The 27,053-nt window shown below is 38.1% G+C and overlaps 1 protein-coding gene across 15 annotated transcripts in view; it reads right to left on the bottom strand.

Moving 5' to 3' along the window:
* Positions 1–27,053, bottom strand: part of AKAP13 (A-kinase anchoring protein 13) — a 346,588-nt gene that overhangs the window by 281,250 nt on the left and 38,285 nt on the right. Inside the window, exon 1 of one of the 15 annotated variants that reach the window (XM_067029583.1) lies at positions 22,139–22,178. The exons of the other annotated variants lie outside the window; for them this stretch is intronic. The gene's annotated coding sequence lies outside the window, so the exon portion shown is untranslated. Of the gene's footprint in view, positions 1–22,138; positions 22,179–27,053 lie in introns of those variants that run through there. 15 annotated transcript variants of the gene reach the window in all.

Below are 27,053 nucleotides of genomic sequence, written 5' to 3'. Positions count from 1 at the left end.
AAATTGAAATCATATCAAGCATCTTTTCTGACCACTACGCTATGAGATTAGAAATCAATTACAGGGAAAGAAACGTAAAAAACACAAACACATGGAGGCCAAAAAATACGTTACTAAGTAACCAAGAGATCACTGAAGAAATCAACGAGGAAATCAAAAAATACCTAGAGACAAATGACAATGAAAACACGATGATCCAAAACCTATGGGATGCAGCAAAAGAATCTCTAAGAGGGAAGTTTATAGCAATACAGGCCTACCTCAAGAAACAAGAATAATCTCAAATAAACAATATAACATTACACCTAAAGGAACCAGAGAAAGAAGAACAAACAAAACCCAAAGTTAGCAGAAGGAAAGACATCATAAAGATCAGAGCAGAAATAAATGAAATAGAAACAAAGAAAACAATAGCAAAGATCAATAAAACTAAAAGCTGGTTATTTGAGAAGATACACAAAATTGATAAACCATTAGCCAGACTCAGCAAGAAAAAGAGGGAGAAGACTCAAATCAATAAAATTAGAAATGAAAAAGGAGAAGTTACAACAGACACCAGAAACACAAAGCATCCTAAGAGACTATCACAAGCAACTCTGTGCCAATAAAATGGACAACCTGGAAGAAATGGACAAATTCTCAGGAAGGAATAACCTTCCAAGAGTGAACCAGGATGAAATAGAAAATATGAAGAGACCAATCACAAGTAATGAAATTGAAACTGTGGTTAAAAATCTTCCAACAAACAAAAGTTCAGGACCAGATGGCTTTACAGGTGAATTGTATCAAACATTTAGAGACGAGCTAACACCCATCCTTCTCAAACTCTTCCAAAAAATTGTGGAGGAAGGAACACTCCCAAACTCATTCTATGAGGCCACCATCACCCTGATACCAAAAGCAGACAAAGATACTACAAAAAAAGAAAATTACAGATCAGTATCACTGATGAATATAGATGCAAAAATCCTCAACAAAATACTAGCAAACAGAATCCAACAACACACTGAAAGGATGATACACCATGATCAAGTGGGATTTATCCCAGGGACACAACGATTCTTCAATATACACAAATCAATCAATGTGATACACCATATTAAAAAATTAAAGAATAAAAACCATATGATCATCTCAATAGATGCAGGAAAAGCTTCTGACAAAATTCAACACCCATTTATGATAAAAACTCTCGAGAAAGTGGGCATAGAGGGAACCTACCTCAACATAATAAAGGCCGTATATGACAAACCCACAGCAAACGTCATTCTCAATGATGATAAGCTGAAAGCATTTCATCTAAGATCAGGAATGAGACAAGGATGTCCACTCTCACTGCTATTATTCAACAGATTTGGAAGTCCTAGCCACGGCAATCAGAAAAGAAAAAGAAATAAAAGGAACACAAATTGGAAAAGAAGTAGTAAAACTGTCACTGTTTGCAGATGACATGATACTATACATAGAGAATCCTAAAGTTGCCACCAGAAAACTACTAGAGCTAATCAATGAATTTAGTACAGTCACAGAATACAAAATTAATGCACAGAAATCTCTTGCATTCCTATACAATAATGATGAAAAATCTGAAAGAGAAATTAAGGAAACACTCCCATTTACCACTGCAACAAAAAGAATAAAATACCTAGGAATAAACCTACCTTGGGAGAAAAAAGACCTGTATGCAGAAAACTATAAGACATTGATGAAAGAAATTAGATGATACCAACAGATGGAGAGATATACCATGTTCTTGGATTGGAAGAATCAATATTTTGAAAATGACTATACCACCCAAAGCAATTTACAGATTCACTGCAATCCCTATCGAATTACCAATGGCATTTTTTACGGAACTAGAACAAAACATCTTAAAATTTGTATGGAGACACAAAAGATCCTGAATAGCCAAAGCCGTCTTGAGGGAAAAAAACAGAGCCTGAGGAATCAGACTCCCTGACTTCAGACTATACTACAAAGCTATAGTAATCAAGACAATATGGTACTGGCACAAAAACAGGAACACAGATCAATGGAACAAGATAGAAAGCCCAGAGATAAACCCATGAACCTATGGTCAACTAATCTATGACAAAGGAGGCAAGGATATACAATGGAGAAAAGACAGTCTCTTCAATAAGTGGTGCTGGGAAAACTGGACAGGTACATGTAAAAGAATGAAATTAGAACACTACCTAACACCATAAACAGAAATAAACTTAAACTGGATTAGAGACTTAAATGGAAGACCGGACACTATAAAACTCGTAGAGGAAAACATAGGAAGAACACTCTTTGACATAAATCACAGCAAGATCTTTTTTGATCCACCTCCTAGAGTAATGGAAATAATAACAAAAATAAACAAATGAGACCTAATGAAACTTCAAAGCTTTTGTACCACAAAGGAAACCGTAAACAAGACGAAAAGACAACCCTCAGAATGGGAGAAAATATTTGCAAATGCATCAACGGACAAAGGATTAATCTCCAAAATATATAAACAGCTCATGTAGCTCAATATCAAAAAAACAAACTACCCAATCCAAAAATGGGCAGAAGACCTAAATAGACATTTCTCCAAAGAAGATATACAGTTGGCCAAGAAGCACATGAAAAGCTGCTCAACATCACTTATTATTAGAGAAATGCCAATCAAAACTACAATGAGGTATCACGTCACACCAGTCAGAATGGGCATCATCCAAAAATCTACAAACAACAAATGCTGGAGAGGATGTGGAGAAAAGGGAACCCTCCTGCACTGTTGGTGTTGGTGGGAATGTAAATTGATACAGCCACTGTGGAGAACAGTATGGAGGTTCCTTAAAAAACTAAAAATAGAATTACCATGCGACCCAGCAATCCCAGTACTGGGCATATACCCAGAGAAAAACATGATTCAAAAAGACACATGCACCTCAATGTTCATTGCAGCTCTATTTACAATAGCCAGGTCATGGAAGCAACCTAAATGCCCATCAACAGACAAATGGATAAAGAAGATGTGGTTCATATATACAATGGAATATTACTCAGCCGTAAATAGGAACGAAACTGGGTCATTTATAGAGACATGGATGGATCTAGAGACTGTCATACTGAGTGAAGTAAGTCAGAAAGAGAAAAACAAATATCATATATTAACGCATATATGGGGAACCTAGGAAAATGGTACAGGTGAACTGGTCTACAGGGCAGAAGTTGAGACACAGATGTAGAAAACAAACGTATGGACACCAAGGGGGGGAAGCGGCGGGGGGGTGGGGGTGGGATGAATTGGGGGATTGGGATTGACATGTATACACTGATGTGTATAAAATTGATGACTAATAAGAACCTGCTGTATAAAAAAATAAATAAAATTAAATTTTTAAAATAAATAAATAAAATAAAACAAAATCACTGTGATGACTGTTACACAACCCTGTGAATATACTAAAAGCCACCGACTTGTACATTTTTAAAGAGTGAATTACATGGTATATGAATTACATCTCAATAAAGCTGTTTAAAAGAGAGTTGAGAATCAAACCCAGGTCCATATCCTTGCCGTTTTATTGAAGAGCTCTCTCTTTTTTTTAATGTTATTTTAAAAAGCAAATCTGAGGTTCTGCCATTTTCTGACTATACACCTCCTTTTTTGGCTTAACCCATTCCCCATTCCTTCCTTAAATTTCAGAAAGCAGGACAAAGAACATTAAGTCCTGTCAAGTAGCACAACAAAACCCAATGAAGTCACGGAAACTATGGCTCAAATCTTCCCACACGTTGTTTATGTAGTGTCCACTTTGCTCCAAACAAAAAAGGAATCTCATTTACCTAACTTGCATTTCCAACAGTATGACACCATCCACATTCCACAATAACATTATCCAACACATCCGACACACAGTTTCAACGTAAGACACTCTGCCTGACGGCATCAGTCCATACCACTCCCCAACTCCGCCTTTCTGTCCTCATTACAGAATCAGGGTTATTTCTATCCAAGTCTCACACTTTTACACATTAGAATGCCACTTCTGTGCCCACTGATTAACTCAAGCTCACACATTCATTTAACATATAATTACAGAGCTCCTACTACCTGCTAGGAGACTTACCAGGTATCATGGAGACAATGCTGAGTTCTCTGAAGGTTTAATCTGTGCTCTCAGAGGGCTTAGAATCTAGCCAGGGACAAAATCAAGTAATCACATAAACAGAGAAGTGAAACAATATTGCAAAGATGAGGTACATGATATTATGAAAACAAATAATAAGGAGATTTTACCTCTTTGGAGAAAGTCAAGAAAAAGCTTCCTTCAGAAATGAGTTTTTGGGCTGAGAGCTAAGAAACAAAGAGAAGAATCTTTCAGGTACACAGACTCTAGCAAAAGAGTAAATATGACGGATTAAAAGAAATCAAACGAGTAGAGCAGAGAGAACAGGGGGGAATATGGTGTGAAATGAGGCTGGAAAAGAGTGTAGGGGCCAGAACCATTTGGGGCCTACTGTCAACTATTTCAGTCTTTATTTTAAAAGTAAGGGTCATGATTAGATTTTTATTTTAAAAGGCTCACTTGTTCATGTAATGGACAACAGAGTGGAAGAAGGCAGGAAGTCGATACAGATATTCCAGCTAGAAAGCTGTGGCAATAATTCAGGTAAGAAGGAACAGTTAGCGCTAGGGTGAGAGTGATAAAGATGGAAAGAAGGCGGTAGATGACAGATATCTGGATATTAAACACAGATCTGCTGATAAATGTAATCAAAATAGGGAGTAAGAAAATGGGAGTATCAAGGATGATTTCTAGATTTCTGCCTCCCATGACATAGACTGACAGTGATGCCATTTATTGAGAGTGGAAAAGAGAGAATCATGAATTCATGTGGGCCTGTCTTTTTCTCCAGCAAGACTTTCGATTCTATGATAGTTACACAGTGGATCCCCAAATACTAATTAACTGATTAACAGTATACGCTGGCAACAGTCCTATCTAAGTGATTTCCCCTTTTGAGTCAATATTCTGAAAAATTCTAGCTGAGCAAATAGAAAAGAGTTTTCATGAAAACTACTTTAAAACTGAGCTAAAGTCGAATGGCTATCACACTTTCCAGTTTAAAAGGTACACCTTGGGTTTCCCTCGTGGCGCAGTGGTTGGGAGTCCGTCTGCCGATGCAGGGGACGCGGGTTCGTGCCCCGGTCCGGGAAGATCCCACATGCCACGGGGCGGCTGGGCCCGTGAGCCATGGCCGCTGAGCCTGAGCGTCTGGAGCCTGTGCTCCACAACAGGAGAGGCCACAGCAGTGAGAGGCCCGCGTACCGAGAAAAAAAAAAAAAAAAAAAAAAAAGGTACACCTCACAAAAGCACACTCCAAAATACTAAGCATATTCCCCTAAAACACCAGAGAGCTGTGAAGTGTCGTATGCTAGAAGGAGTTCTGCTGTCAGCACTTGACTTCTTTCCCAAAAACCTTCTTCTCTCCTGCACTAAATAATCAAGCTACAATGACATTCTCTAATAAAATTATAAAACACTAATTACTTTAGTTCCGTGTTTAAATGTCCTTTTTATTTCCTACACTTATTGGTAGGATACACTTAAACTTTTGAGTCCTGTTTCTAGGAATGACATCATCAGAGCTAAATGGAAATGCTGATAATAAAGATCCAGTTTCTTTTCTCTTATAGGGAAGGAAAATGAGACCCTAAGAGGTAACTTGTTCAGAGGTAGAACTGGATGGGACTCAAACGCTGACCACCCAATCCCCTCACACTACCAAGGCAAGTCTGTCCAACATAAAATATTACTTTTACTTAATCGGCCCCCTCTGAAAATTTCTAGTGATTACAGCAGCTGACTGGTGGATTAGAAATACAAAGTTCAATGAATTGCAGCTCATCTTCAAGCCCCAATACAGCCCACGTAGGGCACTGACAGCAGCGTCCACACTGACATGAGTAGAATGAGGTAGGAAAAGAAAGCAACAGACTCAAAATCTATTATTGCTATGGCTACACTTCCTATCTCATCTACAACCAAAAGGGGCACAAAGCTGCTCTAACTTCCCCTAAAAACAAAGCAAGCAAAAAGAGGAAAAGAAATTCAAATCAACTTCTGCTCATTAGTTTTAAAGTTACTGGTAGCAAAGGGAAAGATCTGGGGAGAATAATTTTTAACTATGAGTTACTGGACTCTGAATGTAACAAATTACTACCTGGAACCATTTAGGACAGATATCAGAGTATATGATAATAATAGCTAATAACTATAACTTGAGCTTATGACATACCAAGCTCTGTTATAAGGGTTTTAAAATAAGAAATAATTTAATCCTCACAATAACCACTTTATCTCAGGTTTACAAAAGAGGCAATGGAGCAACAGAGGTTGAACACACTGTCCAAGGTCACACAACTAGTAAGTGGAAAGCTAGTAAGGAACAGAGAAAGGTTTAGGGCCCAGGCATTCTGGCTCTAGAATTTATGCTCTTATTTTCCGTGCAGTACTGCCTCTCACAGTATACACTGTGAAACCCAAATATTTATGCTATCATATATTTATACAATGTTTAATGATACGACGGATTTTAAGTTAAATTCTCTTCATCAGAGCCCAGAGCTCTAGGAAGTGCTGGGCAAAGTGGGGAGGAAGAAAAGGCATGTGTACCTGGCCAGACAACCTAGGCAACTTACTACCCCCAGGCAGCCCTCACATCCAACAAATATTTTTCCACCCCATTCCCTCAGTTTCAACTATCACATATATGCAGATTGCTCTTGACATTGACTCTCTAGCTCTAACTTCTTTCCTAAAGCTCCATACCCTCCTAATTGCCAACTGCCAGCTAGACATCCTATTCTCCATGGATGTTCTGTACCAAACCCATCTCCTATTACCCTCATTCTCTGTCCTTCATCCTCATTAATGGTCTCACCTCAAGCTCTCATGCAATGATTTCCTTCTCCTTTACCCCCTACGTTGTAGCTCAACAAACTCTAATATTTTACCTCTACAATGTCTCTTTATCCATTCCTACTACCCAAGTCCTCATCCTCTCTCTTGGACTATATAGCTTCCCTACTGTTCTCTCTGCCACTAACCATAACCTCCACATTATCACAAGGCTCAACGTCCCCACAGTTTGATTATGATTTGTGTGTCAATTCTCTGATCAAATCCTCCCTCCCAAGGATCCCCTGCTTTTTTCACAATAAGGTCAAGCTTCCTAGCCCCAAATTATATCAATATCTTTATAACCTGCTGCCGTCACAACTCTAGCAATATCAGGCTGCTCTCAACAACCATAGCACTTCTACAACTAAGTAAAATACATAGAAAGAAAAACTTCCGGTACAGTGCCATTACAATGAGACAACTATAAGTAATCTTTGGCTCTCTCTGTCCCTACCTGAACTTTATTAATTTAATTATAAACTGGCTTTTTTCACAGTTGATAAAATCTTTCAACCCAAGTCAGTCTATAAGTAAGTATTATAATAAAGGTAAATCATAGTACTATGGTAGCCCAAAGGAAGATGTAATTAAATGAATTTTTATCAGAGCACACTTCTATATAAACTACCTCCATAATATGACAAGCAGCTAGAAAAAGAATTTAATGACATTTCAGGACACAGACTATCTTAAATAACAAATTTCCTGCATCAGTGATCACTAAAAATCCTCAGATATATCAGTTTACCTTTCTGTCTCCAAAATTAGAGCACACCAATCAGTTTTCTCTAGGCTGACTCTCAGGGGTGTCATCATAACCTATAACTTCCACTGTGAGCTCTAGAAATGCAGGTTTAGAGACAAGTGCCTTTTGGTGGTAAAGTGCCAAGTTGTTTACCATTTTCTTTGGTGTTTTAGGGGCCTCAAAAACAAGGCCCACAAACTATGCTGAGCATTCATTAAAACTATCCAACATCTTTAAAAAAATGTAAATAACCTCAAAAGAGGTTCATTCCAAAGAACTATTTTGATCAGATAACTTCCCAGTACTTATCAGAGATCAGAGGATAAGGGTTTTTTGGTTGAGTAAGCATATGGAGGGCGAGGGAAAAGAAGGGAAGAGTTCCATTTAAAGTCTCAAATATTCTAAGAGAAGACAAGACATTAAATGGGAAAACGGTATGCGTGACGCTGTGCAAATTCTCTCTACCTTCATTTCCTCAGCTGTGAAACAGTTTTCCAAACAGCTGATGATTGTACCATATGAAGAGTTAACTGTTCTGTGGTAACAGAATACCCCAGGGCAAAGGGGCTGGGAGAGAAAGCCTCCGGGAAGTAAGAGGTCCAAAATGGAAAGTAGAAGGCCACCCAGAACAAAATCCACTCACCAGGAAGTGCTGCTGGAATCCTGGTGTTAACCTCAGTAAATTTAACCTAATTGTAATACCTTTCCCACAAAGCCTACGTGACCATGTCTTCTGAAAAAGATAAAAACTGATTCTGTATTTCCCCTCAGACATCCTGAAAGGGTAGCGTTTTGTCTGTTGGTATTTCACTCAACCACTAACAGCTTCTCTTTCCAATTTTTCTAAACATGTAAAAAGCAAAAATATCAATGCAAAGTGAAGATTTTACTCTAAACAACTTCCTACTCCCATGTGGATTTCTTCTGCAATCAAGTCAAAGGTTCACTGGCACTAGAATAAAGGGGATAAAAATAATTTCCTTTAGGATTTCTTTATTTCCTTTAGGATTTCTTTTTCACACCTCCAAAACCACCTTTTACCATTTTTCACTCTGATTCACTGGTCCAAATATGTTAAGATGATCCCTGGAGGCTGCCACCTTCAGTTGTTTTCTGTTTTTAGTTGTTCGTTTTAATGAACCTGAGGTAGCAGGAAGATGCTCCGCTCTAGCCTGACTTCTATGTTCAGCTCAAACATAACATTTGTCAGGAATAAATACAATTCATAAAACAAGTAGTTGGCTCAAGTGGAAAGCCCTAAATCACTAAACAGTTTAGTGATTAACAGAATGGGTTAATATAAAGACTCTAATTTTAACTGTTCAGAGTCCAGACATTCCCTCCCCCCTTAGCACTGATTTATACCCCCAGGCCTTAGCGTGAATCACAAGAAAAAAATTTCTGCTGGTGTATGTCAATGAGGGGGAAAAAAATCTGGATTCCTGTACAAACATATCAACCACCTTTCTGTTTCCAGACAGGATACTACAGCAACAACATAAGCAACAGATTAGAATAGTTAACGCTATTTGGTAAAATGAGGGCGTCAATGGGACAATTCTAGCTGTCAAGAAGGGCTTGACAGTCATAAATACCTCCTAAATGAGGAGGAAGAAAAATGAGGCTCCAGGATTACATATGTCCAGTACAGATCGTGAGTGCATGCACACACATACACACACACTCACACAAAGAGTACACTGCAATTGACGCTTCTTACCCATTAACTCCAATGCAAATGGTTTGGTGATTTGAGATTTAAGGGCACTTAGGAGAAGACAGAGGTTCTTTCAATACTCATCCTTATGGCAATTACTCCTGACCCTATCACCGGAAATTTATTTCATGTTTCCACTAACACAAAAAATTAGAAATACTGATGTACCACAGAAAAATCTTTGGTGCATAGCTGATTCATTTTAGAGATGAAGAAACTGAGTGGTCTGCCTGGTAATCCACAGCTAGTTATTAGTTAATGCTAAATAAATTATAATTGCTGATGAAATCAATCCAACTCAAGGGATTTTCCTTGTTAAAAATCCTCGCTCTCTTCTTTATCTTTCTATTCAGCTAACAGTACCAAAGTTAAAACTAAAGCTCTTGGAGCTGAAAGCACAGCACAGAAAGGGGAAGAGAAAGAAGCCTTAATTTGAGCAGGACGTAAGGAGACCATGTAACTTCTAATTCTGAGGGAGAATAATAAAAGGGAGACCACATGAGCCAAAAAAGAAAGAAAATAAGAATTTCACCCTCTCTTCTTTTAAAGCCTTTCCAGCCATGAAAGAAAATACAGGTTAACTATTTTAAAGGAAAGATGCTTACACTTACTTCCCCCCTGATTTTCAGATTTATCACACTAGCTGAATGACTTTGGGCAAATAATTTAACCCAAGATTGTAAAAAAGCACGGGGGAGGCAGGGAAGATGGAGAGAGGGAATACATTTTTAATACTAAAATTTTTAAATTTAATAAATATTTTAAATAATATATTATAATTTTGATACTTCATGGAGCTTTATGAGGTACAAGGCTTGGCCCACAATAGATGCTCATCAAATATTAGCTCTTAATCTTTTCCCTTCCCATGAGAAGTGCAAGAAAACAGGTCTGAATCCATCAGTAGACCAAAATATTGTTCCCCAAAATTATGCTATACAGAGTCCATATATCAACCACACACAAACCTAAAGTACTGCTGCGCCAAAATCAGGATGGTAGTGATGGGGAAAGAGAGGTTTTTCTTTATACTTCGGTAATTTCCAAGTTTCTGCAATAAACGTGTTTTACTTACAAAGTTAGAAGTAACTGGAAAAAGAAAAGAATGTTTTAAGAAGGGTTTCATCATTCTCATGTTAAAACTATTTTTTTAACAAATGTTCAAGTCAGCTTATACTATCCTAGGCTTATCCAACCCAAACTGTGTGTTAAAAATAAGATTTCATGATCACCCTCAGAGGGAGAGGATAACAGCATCTTCTTAACTAAAGCCAAGCTGGCTAAAACTCTACTCACTGTTTACAAAGACCCTGTGGATGTCTTAATAGATAGAATCAGAATCAAGCAAAGCAAACTATGTTAAGACCTCCCTACAATAAGGCCAAGACTCAAGACAAACCCCTTCCCTCCCTCTTCCCCTAACTTGGCCAGAAAATGAAGGCTTCTGTTCATTAGCACATCCGAGACTGAGAGGTAGTAATACAGCTTTAAAGAACTGTTAAGACTCTTTTCAACAAATGGCACTTAACAAGTGAATATCCACATGCAAAAAGAAAAAAAGAAAAAAAACTTAAACCCTTAGCTCACATCACACACAAAAATTAACCCAAAAGTGGATCACAGACATAAAACATAAGAGCTGAAACTGTAAAACTTTAAGAAAAGTAGGAGAAAATCTTTGTGATCCTGCCTAAGGCAAAGATCTCTTATATATGACATCAAAGGTACAATCCACAAAATAACACATGACAAACTAGACTTATTCGGAATTTAAAACTTTTCCTTCTAAATATTTACATATGTAAAAAACATAACCACATAAAGACCTGAAAAGAAATGCTCAAACTTTCAAATGGCACCAGACTACTGAACTTAGCATTAATTAAGTATGTTTCTTGCAGTTTCTCTTACTATCAAACTGCCATTTCAGCCCCTTTAGTGAAATCCACTTGCATTGTTTAAACCATTCTAGAATTTTTTTTTTTAATTTCCACCACACTAAGCCATCCCTAAACTTAATCCTTGTCTTCTGAATGGCCATCATTACTTTGCTAGAGGCTAGGAAAAGAGGTAAGTAAACTTCTTCAAATTGCAATATGACAAGAATAACTGGATGACTGAGAAAGTATAGTTTTCCTAGGATAAATAAAAGCATGTGAGAGCGAGAGCTTTGATGCACCACCGTGTTGACATGTTTGTGGTGGTTTACTGCTTAGATCTCTCCTTTTCTCCTTTTTGGCACCTGATTGACCTTAAGGTAACTGAAAACTGGTTAATTAAAGAAAAGATTCACCTATGCAATACCAGATAGGACAATTTCTACTGATGAATATAGAAGAATTGCTCTTTTATCTCTATGACAACTGCCTGTTGAAGATTTTGCACCAGCTCTCACCATGATATCAAAGTCAAGTCCCTCCTGGGTAGGATCCATGAGTTTACACTATAGTCAGTTACAATAAAAAGAAGCATTTCAGAACACATGAATAAATTCCAGAAACAGAGAAATTTAACTTAAGAGTTTCACCTATAAAACAGAAATATGCCTAGTAAATACGGAGCTAAAGTTGAATAAACAAGTCCGTATGTAACCTGTAAGCTAGCTGAAAACCTGCTAGTTACAGTCAAAAGAAAAGGCAACAGGAGGGGATGACCAGGTGTCTGCACCGATAAAGGGCAGAGACATTTGGACTGGCTCTTCTGGATGCACAAACTGGTTCCGCCAAAGTAACTGCTAGCTATATAAAGGATGGGCAAGGAACACCAAAAACATGGATAGTTTTGTTGGGTGTTCTTTTACCTTCACAGGGAATTTCCAAATGCTTGCTTAACTATTCAGTAACAGCCTGGTTTTAATGAACCCACTCCAGATCTGGTCTAACACAAAACACTCATGTGTTTACAAAGCTTAGCTAATAATATTGAAGGGATGATCAAGAAGTCCCCAGAATTGGGTTCAGACTAAAACGAAGACCAAGGAGCTTATGAACTGACTAGATAGTCATAGCATTTCTAAGAGAGGTATAATCTCATTGTATTTTCCCCCTGTAAAACAAGAAACGGTAGGAAAACAAAAGCACCCACTGATGACAAAGATGTAGCAAAATACTCCCTTACTCAGATGATAGGTATGAACTATAATGCAGTCAAAGCATTTTAGATAAAATTTAACAAAATTTAACAATTTGTACTAAAAAACTTGAAAATGTTCAATGTTCAGTAATTTTACACAAGGAAATGATAAAATTGAAGGAAAACTTGCTTAGGAAAAGAAAAATTTTTAATCTACTAACAATTAAATTTGATAACTCCAAGCAATAGAATTATGCTATCCCTTACAATAATATTCAAGAAACTGTATTACATGGGAACACACTATTAAATGGAAAAAAGCAGAAAACTGTTTATATAATCTGATCAACTATGTATTTTTTAAACCATGTACAAGGAAGAAAAAGGCTAGAAGAAAATCAAAATATTAACTATCTCTAGGTAATGGAATTACGGGTAATTACTTCCTTTATTATATATTTGCCAAATTCTATGTATCACTTATACAACTGGGAGGTAGCAGGGGGAGGAGAGAGCCCCACAGCCAGTACCTTATAAAAATATGATGGCAAATGCTTTCAACCATAAGAAACAAAGTTGTTGGAAATCTTCCCAGAGCTCTCTCTCAGTAGTGTTCTGCTCTTTTAGAGTAATAAGATTCTGCATGATAGAGATCAGTCTGTGGCAAAACTGGCAGGATCATAGATCATTTTTTTTCACCTTATAGTAGCTTCATGAAGTCCAAATTTGCAAAGTGAATGAAAATCTAGTCGTATAATGAAGCTTACATACACCCAGGTATTTTTCAGATGACAAAGTAAAGTTTTTCCTGGTTTCTATACTGAAGTAAAACTGTGTTGACTCCTTCAAAACCTAGAACTATCCTAGAACAGTAAAGGCATCAACAGTAATCTCTGTATCACCGATAAGCTGCTACCAAAGGATGCTGAGAGAGGAAAGTCAGTAGAATCCTCCCACACTTTACAAACCGCTCCTACATAAAAAATGTTTCAGCTATCCTCAAACTGAATCAACTTTTTTTAAAGACTGGCAGAGGCATGAACAGAGCTCAAGGGGTTAGGAAAATAATGGGGAAAAAAGATAATCCAAAATAAGTATGTGTTAGCTTGCATTTTTTCCCCTCATGGAAGGAAAAATACATTTTTATAGCAGATAAAAAGTGGGCAGGATATTGCAGCCAAAATAAACTATGAAGTTAGGCTAAGTTAGAAATGAGGTTAGAATGAGTTGAGACAGCTAAAAGAGAAAGCTCTTTTCTACTGTTCTTAGGTAAAGTCATATTCTACTGAAAAGGAAAAAAAAATGTGAACTGATCTGGTATGTAACATTCAATACTCAAAAACACAAAATCCCAGAATCCCAGAAACACAGTTGGAAAGAGTTCCTCATCTAAACTGCCTCCCAGGGGCTTCCCTGGTGGCTCAGTGGCTGGGCGTCCGCCTGCCAAGGCAGGGAACACAGGTTCAATCCCTGGTCCAGGAAGATCCCACATGGCATGGAGTAACTAGGCCCGTGTGCCATAACTACTGAAGCCCACAGGCTCCACACCAAGGGAGGCCACCACAGTGAGAAGCCCACATAGAGCAGCGAAGACCCAACACAGCCAAAAATGAATAAATAAATAAATTTTAAAAAAGAATCTCCCTGCCAATGCAGGGGACATGGGTTCAAGCCCTGATCCAGGGGGATCCCATATGCCGTGGAGCAACTAAGCCCGTGAGCCACAACTACTGAGCCCACGAGCCACAACTACTGAGCCCTTGCACCACAACAACTGAAGCCCGCGCGCCTAGAGTCCGTGCGCCGCAACGAGAAGCCCGTGCACCACAACAAAGAGTAGCCCCCACTCACTGCAACTAGAGAAACCCTGCACACAGCAACGAAGTCCCAAAACAGCCAAAAATAAATAAAATAAATTTATAAAAAAAATAAACTGCCTCACAATGAAATTCAGAAGTAATTAGTAAAAAAGTATTTCTATCAATTGAACTTTTGAAATCTTCAAGTGCTCAGCTATTTCAGTCATTATTTCTATCAGATGATGACGAAGAATCATAAAATCTTAGAGCTGGAAAAATTCTTAGAAATCGTCTGCTCCAGCTCATCAGCTGATCCAGATACAACCAGAGAAGACTGCCACTCTTCCTGTACTTGTAAAAATGCAACACAAAGTTATCTTTTAACTTAAAAAAGACCTGAAGATGGGAGTGATATTGCACTGTGTCACTTTTTGGTCCAGAGAAGGTCATGCATACACATGCTGCTCATTGGGTAACTTTTCTGTAGACAGCAGTTTCCAACAATCTGCTGCCTACTTCACTCTCCATTTCCTTCTCCCTGACCTGACTACAATATATAACATAAGCATGTTGCTCCTTATATAGTTTTAAACAGTCTATGTTCTAATTTCAAACCTGGAAACTGAAACAAATAATCACCAATTAAATCATTTATTTCAGTTATCCTACAATGAACTTTTGCACAGTTCAGAGGCCTCTTTACAAAGTAAATGGCTTCCCATCCCCACCTTACGTGGCAAGACAGTTTTCCTTAATGGCTTTCTTTTGAAAACTTAAAGTGTGTTTAAATATTATAGAGAAGACTAAACAAGACAGAGTTTGGTTAGATAAATGCTATTTCTCAGTCATTTTAACATTAAAGGCATCTTTTTCATACACCAAACCCCAGACAGGCACAATTACATCAACCCTTCCTTCTGATCAATAATTGTCACTTGACATCTCTTCTGCCTGCATCCCTCCTACCAAATGCAAGCCCATAAACACATACAACTGTACTTCATATTTTTCAAGTTTTATCTATCCTAAGGTCACTCTGCTAAAATAACCTGGTAATCGATTTTCTTACCATTTACTTCACTTTCATATTAGCAAGAATATTTTTAAACATAAACCACTCTAAATTGTTTTAAAATTATTTCAGCACTTGGAATTTTTATATTCCTGAAGCAATTATCTATGGGTGGAAATAGCAGAGCTTAAGACCACCAACACAAGTCTGCTTAACACTGAAGGACAAAGTACCAGCACCTCAATACTTGATCATCTCCACCTCAGAGCTTTTACATAATCTAAATTTAATACTACTATGATTATCCTATAGGTTCATAATGGAAGGCAACATTTGAAGCTTACTATTTGCGAGATACTCTGCTAAGTATTTCATATTGTCTTGTTTCACCTTCACAACCTCTCTTTGGAGTAAGGTACTAGTACTACCCTTGTTTTACAGGTGAGGAAACCGAGGACTGGGAAGGCTGAATCATTTGCCTGGGGTCACAGGACAGGCAGAACTAAGGTATAACTGTAAACAGTCCAGCTCCCAGCCTGAGTTCTTAATCACTATAATGGCATAACCAGTGGTATTTCGGATTTTCCTGATACACCTGGTTCCTAAATTTGTAACAAATATGCTTCTAAACAATGTTATAATGTTTACTGTCCTTGGTTGAGCATGAGCCTCTACACCATTAGTGCGAATGTCTGGGAAGTAATACACTTGTGACTATTCCATCCACTGGAATCAAAATCCCCAGTGACTATACAAAAAAACAAAACAAAACAAAAAATGCTAACTGATGATGACGATCTCGCCTGGTCCTGGTACAGCAAAGTTAAAACTATGGGTTCCCAGCACAGATATGGATTTCCATTAATTTTAGTTCTATGAACTAAGGCAAGCATTTAAACCTTCAAAACTTTCTCATATGCAAAATATGGATAATAACAATACTACTCACATAGGTATTATTATGAATGTTAAGGTAATAAGTGTAAAGCCATCAAGTGTAAAGCCATCAAGCATAATGCCTGGTATATAGTAAGTATTCAAATGCTAGTTGTTATATGTAATGATTAGGATAGGAATGGAGGTGGCTAGATAAACAGTAACTGTCAGACATGTTAAAACAGGATGAAAAGCAGAAACACTACAAAGGCCCACAGTACCACTTTAAGCACAAGTGTAAGAATGACTTAAGAACTTCAAGACAACATAACTATACAGCTGGAAATCAGAAAGGCTGGTTCAGAGAAATAACTTACAGCTTTTAAGCAACAAACCTACCAACAGCTACTAATATACACATCACTTTTATTTCCCCTGATGGGAAAGATTCTGAGTCATACACAGCATCTCTCTACAACTGAGGAGAAAGTGTCGGCATATTTCTATACAGAAAACAAAGCTGACAACTTCAACCAATTTCAAACTGCTTCGGAAAGATAATTTAGTGACAACTGTTAATGAACTTAAGAAACGTTCACTACTTTAACGCAGATAACTTGAAATTGGGAGCCAATAAAACATTACCGATAAGAGGTTCCATTTGACCTGCTAACAAGGATTAAAACATGTAATCAGCACACTCGGTAAACAATGGTGCCTGTCTGCCTCCAAAATACAAATTTTAATTAACAGAGTCCAAATTAATGAGACTTTATAGAAGATGATGATGCTTTGCTATTAAATACACAAATTTATCCCAAAAAATATACAAATAAATGAAGTCTACTATATTAGGTTCTACACCTAACTCCTAGAAAGACTGAATGTACTTCTACTTTGGAAATTCTGCTTAAGTCAATCACAGATAACATTCACAGATCTACTAACTAGAAAAGGGCAATGAGCCAAAATGCACTCAAGTTCAATTATTTCCACTTTAAAGTACAGGCTAGAGGAAAATGCAATGGTTTTTTCAGAAGATGAGAACAAACCTGTTTCTGAGAACTAAGTAAGAGATTCTCCTCGATGGCATAAATCACTGTGCGTATTGGAATCACAGATTCCTGCCCTGCACCAGACCTACTTAATTAAAATCTCCCTAGTATGTTCTGATCTCGAGCCAGGATTGAGAACCACAGCCTCCCTGTAATATCTGTATAAATCTGTGCTCCCTTCCCCTTCTAAACAGTTGTTTATTTGGTTTTTGGTTGGTTGCTTAGACAATCTACTGCCTTGTGGCACTTATCGCAATGCCAGCTGTACATACTTTAGCTCCCAAACTAAATCCTAAATCTCCTGAGGGCCAGAAAGGTTGCTATTTTCCTGGGCACCACACACCACATCATGTCAATAATAGATGCTCAACCAGTAAAGGAAATTAGTCCAATAAAAACAAAATATTAAGAAGCAGTTTAGGGAATAACCTCCCATGCTTCCCTCTTCCCTGGCCAGTAAAACAACTTCCAGATGGACCATTAGTCTTATAAGGGAGACAGGAAGGGAGAAGATCATCCAGGGAAACTCCAGAAGCATGTGATTCTAAATTAGAAACTCAAAAAAATTAAGAACTCAAAATCCACCAGGGAAAAAGGGAAAACACAGATAAAGAGCCTAACAAGTATAAAAGTAAAGAATTAGGTAGAACAAAATGGTGGTTGTTAGGCCATTCTAAACAAGAAAAATATACTAATTTGTCTTCCTTGGTCATCAAATAAATGTGACACAAGATCTTCTGAGTCAATAAACAAGTGAATTACAATTCCACTCGCTACATGACATGACTTCATTCACACACCACAGTTTCTTTATCTTACCCTGTAAGTGGGGTAAGAACATTACTATAAGATAAAAAGAGATAGTTGTAAAGCATGTGGCTCCTTACCTAGATGTTTAATAAAGATTAGCTCCCTTCCTCCTCAGGTGGAAACTCAGAAGGTAAGATATCAATAATAAAAACGATGATAACCTAGTAGAAAAGGACCACATGGTCATTCTAGCACCATTTTTGAATGTGTGCCTTCTCAGGTGTTTGCTGTTTTTTGATTCCTGTAGGTGTGTCAGTCCTCAGTGCTATCCTCAGCTACCATCTCTGATATATGCAAAATCACAGGGAAGCTAAAAAGTAACAGATTTCTGGGCCTTACATTTAAGTCCCTTTTAGAAACCTTAACAGTAGAAATACAAACCCACAAATGACCATTTAACACCCGCCCCTCACCAGCCACTCTGAAAAAAGAGGAGAGGCCTCATCTTTACTGGGGTTCAGGGCCTGAATCCACAAGACACTGAGAAACAACTTCTATCCTTCACAGCTTTAAATAAGGGTACCATGTCCTGAGCAGGCCTAGAGGAAAGTAAAAGGTGTTACTGTGATCTTGAGGCAGTAGGAAAGGCAAGAGAATCATGTTGAAGAAAACAGGTAAAAGGTCAGCCTTGCTCCTGTGGCCAGGAACAACACTTGAAGTCAGTGACCTGGGGAAGCTGCCTGGGGCATCTGGTTTCAAACAGTGCTCAGGAGTATAAATTGGATGGTAAGACAAACTCATTTGTCAATGTTTCTCTGAAAATAGATAATCCAGGACTAAGTACATTAATAGTCTGAATCTTCAGGTGTGATCTTCTTCTCTAAGAGGCCACCAATGTCCCTTTCTTTGGACATTATACTTTTACTATTGCAATTAAAAATGAATTTAGCAATTCTGATGGCCATGTCACTCATGACTAAAGTACACTTATTATGGTCAATTAACGCTCTAATTAACCCAAGACCTCCTTCATCTATTCCTGCAAAACTGGTTTTCTGGACCCAAATGCAGATCTTTACATATACTTCTACTACAATTAGTCTTATCAGATCTGGCATGCTATTTTAATCTCTTTCCACCTCTTTGACCCTTAGGTTTCTCATCAATAAAATGAACAAACTGGACAAGATGATTTCAATGATTTCTTCAAGTTTCAACATTATATTCTAGCACTTACTAAACTTTTATGGCTAACATTTTACTTTTAAAGCAATTTTATTCCCCAGGATTTTCAAAGGACTTTTTTTTTCCAAACCACAAATGGCCACAGATTTTTGCCTAAAGGAGTCATTATCCTTGCATGCCACTCATGCTCCTGTCATAAAACCACCCTACAGAGCTTTTAGTTCAAGATAACATAACCTTCTCAAAACTTTATACTGGGAAAAGGAAGGAGAACAAACACCAACATTTCTGATGACCAGGGTTCTCTACTCCTATAAAAGCATGAAGAACAAGGTTTTAACTCCTATAAACCAGAAGAAGATCCTGTTGAAACAAGATTTCACACATGCAATCTAAATCTCTAGTCAAAGTAACTATATATGTAAGTGATGGCCCCAAGAATTACCTAAAAGAAAATTCCTCAGAGATGGTTATGAAGGAGAGGGTATGATGTGGAACAAAGTCAAAATCACCTGCAATACATCATCCTTTAAAAAACATTTAGGGGTGGGGACAGGACTGCAGCTAGAACTTCTCTCCTTTTAGGATTTTAAATGACAAAATGTGGTAACTGAGCAGAAACTACACTCACCAGTCAGGTAAACTTAATCATCCTGTACGATTTTCCACGAAGTTTTCCCTGAATGGCAGTGAGAACTCAGAATATTTTTTCTCCTTTACATTTTCACGATCACTTTATGTTTTCCTCAGCCTAAATCCAAGTGTGAAAATACTCTTTAAATATGTGCAACTGCTTCAGTTACACTAAAAAAATTAAAAAAACAAAGATTTATCCACAGACTGTGTTACCTCAATATACAAGTGAAACTGCCTAAACAAAAACTTAATTCTCTTAGATTTTTACCTATTTTTGTATGAACCTTGACAATAATGTCAGAGGCCCCCAACAGTAAAGGCTCATTCATTCACTGTAAGAGATGATTAAGTTCTCAACTCACTGACTGAACACTGCTCCTTTGCCCACGGCCCTAAATCAGCACTTGGCTTAATAATTATCAAGGCCTCATGCAACAGTGAGGCCTTACGTTTAGATTAATTAAGGGAAACTCCCATTACTATTACTCACTAAACCAATACAGAATATTAAAGACTTTGATAACACAGAATCCTAACAGAAATGGGAAGCCTTTTGGAAAACCACACTTTCTTATTTTCAAACTAGCCATTTACCACTCACTGCAAGCACTTAAGAGTCAAAATTGGAAATTATACAATGAACCATTGATTATCCTATTCAAGGTCCTTTTGGAAGAGTCAATTCTTATTCCACCAACACTGCCATTGTTCAAAGTATTTCTGGAGCTTCTCTTTTATAAGGATCTTCAAAATAGCATTAGATATTTATAGATGTGTCTCATTTTCTTTCTTAACACAGAATAGTTCTTTGCAATTTATTATCTATTTGTTTCTAAGTAACTTTGGGGCTATTTTTAAAAACCGAAACTATCTCTCACCCCAAAAAACATATCTATCCCACCAGTTAATATCAATACTTTCAAAGAGGCCTTTGTCCTGAAATGAAAATGATATGTCTTCCAAGTGTTAAAGTCCTTAGAGGACCTTCTTTAAATGAACAAATACTGTCTGATACTCCAAGAATTACTTCCCAAAAACTGAAAGTTTTTATCTTTTACAATTTAAACATGCCCCCAAAATTATCATTTATAACCAGGCTTTTCTTTATAAATAACATAAAGGAAATTCCACTAAAAATACAATAAACCTGAATATATATAATGTTGTACAATATTCAAGGAACTCACTTGTATGTTGCCCATGCAATATATTATAATTAATAAGGTATCAATATCATATTAATAAGAAAATACTGCACTAAGTGTTTTTCAGTCATCCATTTTACTACAGAGCATCTGCATTACTGAGATGGACTTGCTGCCAATATAAGAAAGTGTACAATAACACAACTTCTATCCATAATAAAGTTGAAATGGGTTTTTTCCTTAATTTAGAATCATGTACAGGAATATACTGGGAAGGGTGCAACATTTGGTTTCGTTTAATTAGGTTAGGTAGGATTGATAACTTATTCTTTCTTAAACTGCTCCACTGGAAAGGAGCTTTGTTCAAATTATAACAGGAATTAAATCCAAACAAAACCAATTACTCTTCCTCATAGATGAGTCAAAATGGTAGGTAACCTGAAAACTAAATACAGTACTTCTGCATTGCAAGGGACAGGTTCTCCATGCCTCCAAGCCTTTCCTACTCTAACCCCAACTCTTCCCCAACTAATTCCTCCCCATCCTTCAGAACATGGTAACATAAACATCACTTCATTCAAGAAAACAATCACCAAATTCTCTCAATTCATGGAAAAACTGGGTCAAGTGCCGCCCCAATACTCTCCAAAGCACAGTATCAAACCTCTTAGCACAGCACCTCCATACTGCTGTTGTTGGTTGACTAGTCTAGCCTCTCCAACTAAAATAATAAACTCCCTGAGGGTGAGATTAGGTCCTAAAAATGTATATCCCAGGACCACACATACTGGTTGGTATATAGTAATCATTCAAATGACTGTGGATAATACATTTGCAGGGAGAAACAATGATAGAGCCCGTCATCATGTGTATTACTCCTATCAACCCTCTAGCTGTAGTTGTAACAAAGGCCTTAGGAATGCCGATGTATACTAGAGCACCTATGTTAGTGCCAGGCAGTGTTCTAGGTACTGGATATGAAAAGGGGTGGGAGGAGGGGAGACCTCACTCAGAGAGCAGCGACAGTGGCGTTACTAAAACAAGTATTCCTTAATCAACATGGGAAAATGCAGGTGTTTAACAATGCATACAAAGTGAAAAACAGCAACTTGAGAAATGAACTTTTATTCAAACATTTAAAAACAATATGAATAAACCTATGAAGTAAAGAAAAAACCTATAAAGTTCCCTCTGTTACCCACCTTGGATCTCGGAAAATTTGTAGCTCATTTACAGAAGAAGAAAAGTCTTTGCCTCTTCCATTACACTGTCAAAGTCTGGACAAGAATAAGTATTAGATTGGAGGAGAGAAAGGTAAAGGAAAAAAATATATATATGAACATGAACACACACACACACACACGAGGAGAGAAAGGTAAAGGAAAAAAATATATATATGAACATGAACACACACACACACACACACACACCTCCATAAAAACATCTGCTACTCTCTTGGAACCTCTCCAACCAAATTTTGCTTTTATTTTGTGACAGAGATCATCAAATGTTCCATGCTATTCCTTCCACTTTCTGTGCTCTAATCCAAGCTCCTTTCACATGTCTCTCTCAAAAATGCCCTAAGAGCCAGTGAAGACTTCTCAATAAAACTGCTAACAGAGAGGGAGAACTATTCTGGGAGGGGTAAGGGAATTAAGAGACCCGCTCCAGCTGCTTCAAAAGTTCAAATGTGCATATAAGCCTCCAGCTATTTTTAGCTTTAGCTTTGCCTACCCTTTAAGAGTCTCTAGCACACTACAAGAGCTCTAACACAATCTAAAGCACATTCTCCCTTAATTTATCCCAATTCTATGTGCACCATGGACTGTTCTGAGGCCTACATATCTCACAAAAGACTTGTTTATTTTATGAGACTGTCACTATTTTTTTGGTTACCTTTTTTTTAAATCGATTTAGTTAGTTAGTTAGTTTTGGCTGCGTGGGGGTCTTCGTTGCTGTGCGCGGGCTTCTCATTGCAGTGGCTTCTCTTGTTACAGAGCACGGGATCTAGGAGTGGGTGCTTCAGTAGCTGTGGCTCGCCGGCTCTAGAGCGCAGGCTCAGTAGTTGTGGCGTGTGGGCTTAGTTGCTCCATGGCATGTAGGATCTTCCTGGAGCAGGACTTGAACCCAATGTCCCCTGCATTGGCAGAAGTATCCTTAACCCCTGCGCCACCAGGGAAGTCCCATCATTTTTTAAAAACTTGAGAAACCACACAAACATAATCAAAATCATTACTGTCTGTATTTCTGAGTCATTGTCCATTTGCACCTTTGTTTAATGAGATTCTACTGGAAATGGTTTGCAGGACCATTAGAAAACTTCAAGTTTTCTAATCTGTGAAAAACTAGGAATGGGCCAATAACCCCTTTAAGTGTGAAATCTAACATTTTTAGGTGTAATCCCTTTAAAATGTTTTCCAATACTGAAGAAAGGAGCAGAAAGAAAAAAATATTTTATATTTCAGCTTCCCTTCCTACAATTCCATGCTGTTCAGATACTTCTCTCACATAAAATAGCTAGCTCTTGAGCCCCTTCAAAATGTATCTCTGGTCCCCACATTTTTTACTCTCAACAAAATTTCCTGGCGTTATATTCTGGTAAAATAAGGTATTCCTCCTCCATGTCCCAATAAGGGTGTAAGTTTTAAGAATCAACTTCCAACTTGCATTTGCCTTTTTTTATCTCAGGAGATGGTCAAGTGACTGCTTTACAAATAGCTGGACAATGGTCTTCACGTTGGATAAACAGTAACCACCTTGCACCCATTTCCTTCAAGAAGGAAGAGTAACAGACTGGGCTAACAAGCCCAACAATTGCACCCAAAGTCGTGGGTCAGACTTTCTGTTCCGGGACTTCCCTGGTGGTCCAGTGGTTAAGACTGCGCACGCACTCCCAGTGCAGGGGGCATGGGTTCAATCCCTGGGTGGGGAAGTTCCAGTACCACATGCCGCGTGCGGCCAAAAAGAAATAAAGAAGCTGTTCTGCAGATCATCATAAAAATGAAGCGACAAGAGTCTGAATAGTGAAGCTGCCACTGCTGTGTAAGAACATGGTTTCAAGGGTCAGACACCCTTAGGCATCTAGAAATGACATGACAATATAAAAGGTGTGTCTTCTTTCTCCCATCCTCTTCACTCTGTGACTCCAGAGAAAAAAAATGAACAATTGCCCTTCTCATTGCCCTATTAACCCTGAGGCAATGACCTTCAGCAACAGAAAATATGACACACATGCATGTTTTGTTGATGACAAAATGCCATTATCTTTAAGAGCTTTCAATTTTTTGAAAACAAATAAAGGCTAGTTAACTAATCATTCCTCTCTATTTCCTCTTTCTCCTCACCAAAAGAATCACTAAATTTGGAAAAACATTACTCTCCTCCCCAGCCCAAATAAACTAGAATGCAACAAACCCTTAACTTTAAATGATTAAGCACCTATACTTCCATCTACCTTGCAACCAAGCAATCCTGTACATAATGATATCCAGGTCAGTACTGACAATCATACTCTAGGTGATGTTACTTGTATGAAAAGCTTAGTCAAAAATGCACACCAGGGCTTCCCTGGTGGCGCAGTGGTTGAGAATCGGCCTGCCGATGCAGGAGACACGGGTTCGTGCCCTGGTCCGGGAAGATCCCACATGCCGCGGAGCAACTAAGCCCGTGAGCCATGGCCGCTAGGCCTGCGCGTCCGGAGCCTGTGCTCCGCAACGGGAGAGGCCACAACAGTGAGAGGCCCGCATACCAAAAAAAAAAAAAAAAAATGCACACCAAGTTAATCAACATGATCAACGGGTCTTTACCAGGAACAGAAATGAGGCAACATAATGGCAAGTCACAGACTGTCAGAAGGAGAGTACTTTAAACTTGTTCTGGGGCTCTGACATTTCAACCCTCGGTACAATATAATACCTTCTTAAAATGCACACAAAGAAATTTGCAAAGCACTTTCCTGAAATCCTACAATGCTGTGAGACAAAAGTTGTACCTAAAGCAAACACTGTTTTCATGGTGAAATGTCCCAAAAGATATACAGTTTGACTCTTCCCATCACCCCCCAGTTTTTCTTCTCAACACCAATCAGATAGGGAAAATAAAATATCTTTCTGGAAACAAGTGTTCTAATTAAACCCTTGAGAATGAGATTCTTAAGAGTTCATTTCTTATTTTAATCCCTAAACATATAACAATGCCCGGCACACAGTAGGCCCTGAAAATAGACTGCTGATCTACCTTACATGTATGTACACTATTCCAGCTGTTCCCCTTTTGTGGTTAAAAGTGGTCTTAGTCATTTGTGGTCTTTATTATTAAGGATAAGTATATGACTGAATTCCTTAAAATCTCCAGGTTAAGTGTAATTACTTGCCTTTTAAATACTGCCCGACTATTTTATTTTAACCTACATCATCTACTCCTGTCCAGAGGGGCAGAATTTCTAAATATGGGAAAGACAACCAAATATGTGCATTACCACAGGCTACTATGCCACTTTTTCTAAGGACTTATTTTATTAAACTAGTCAATGCTATAATCATACACTATAAGCGGAAATCAATCAAAAACATGCAAAACTTAGGGCTGATGTTGAACTCTTCATTCCTTGACACTTAAGTAGAATAGAGTAGTGGCAACAGCACAGGCGCTAGGACTGCACCATCCAACATAGGAGCCACCAGCCAGCCACATGTGGATACTGAACTCTTAAAAAGCAGTCCAAACTGAGATGTGCTATACATGTAAAATACACAATGACTTTCAGACTTAGTAATATACAAAAAAAGAATGTACAGTATCTCAATTTTTATATTAATTATATGTTGAAATAACATTTTGCATATTTTGAGTTAAGGAAAATATTTAAATTAATATCACTTGTTTCTTTTTACTTTTTAATATGGTCACTAGAAAATTTTAAATTACATATGAGGCACATATTATATTTCCATTGGACAAAGCTAAGCTGAAGCCAGACAGACCTGGGTTCGTTTCCCAAGACCAATAATTCCCGTGGCTTTGTGCCATTTGAACAGCTGATTAATAGTTACACTTAATTTCCCCTTCTGTGGAACTACAACAATGTCACCTTCTTCACTGGGTCATGGTGAGGATAAATGAGCACTTAGGACATAACGGCTACAACATAGAAGAAATTCAGTAAACGGTAGCACACACACACAAAAAAAGGATAACAAATTCTGCCAATGATGCCACTGCGCTCAAATAAGTATCACAAAAAGTCTGTGAATGGGTTAACAAAGGACTGTTCTTTTTTTTTTTTTGCGGTATGCGGGCCTCTCACTGTTGTGGCCTCTCCCGTTGTGGAGCACAGGCTCCAGACGCGCAGGCCCAGCGGCCATGGCTCACGGGCTCAGTTGCTCCGCGGCATGTGGGATCCTCCCGGACCAGGGCACGAACCCGCGTCTCCTGCATCGGCAGGCGGATTCTCAACCACTGCGCCACCAGGGAAGCCCCAGGACTGTTCTTTTAACACTGCATGACTTGTCATTATATTTCAACATTTCTGTTTCTGCCAAATATCCTTTTTAACCATACTGATTAACTTATTAACTCGACAACACTGACCAGTACTCCAAAACTACATTTCAGTGATTTCTGGTTTATTTTTATATAAATAATATCTTCTAAGTTAAAGGTCTACTGTTTGAATGCTGTTCCAATTTTACCAAAAAAAAATCGTATCAGAATGATTCATTTGGTCATACATAGCAATTTTAAATTATGACAAAGAAAAAGCAAAGTCAAAATCCCTGTCAAAATGAGGTTTCTAAAATCTCAAAGTCCAAAACTATTGGAAGCTCACCTGGTATATATTTAGGGAAAAAAAAAAGGCTTTGCCCCTACCTAGGATGAACATATTAATATTTCTAATACCATTCTAGGGACTTCCCTGGTGGCGCAGTGGTTAAGAATCCGCCTGCCAAGGCAGAGGACATGGTTTCAAGCCCTGGTCCGGGAAGATCTCACATGCCGTGGAGCAACTAAGCCAGTGCGCCACAACTACTGAGCCTGCACTCTAGAGCCCGCGAGCCACAACTACTGAAGCCCGCACTGTGCTCCGCAACAAGAGAAGCCACTGCAATTAGAAGCCCA

Source organism: Kogia breviceps, chromosome 3 (assembly GCF_026419965.1).
Source record: "Kogia breviceps isolate mKogBre1 chromosome 3, mKogBre1 haplotype 1, whole genome shotgun sequence".
In the NCBI taxonomy this organism is placed as follows: domain Eukaryota; kingdom Metazoa; phylum Chordata; class Mammalia; order Artiodactyla; family Physeteridae; genus Kogia; species Kogia breviceps.
This window is presented reverse-complemented; position numbering and strand designations above follow the sequence as displayed.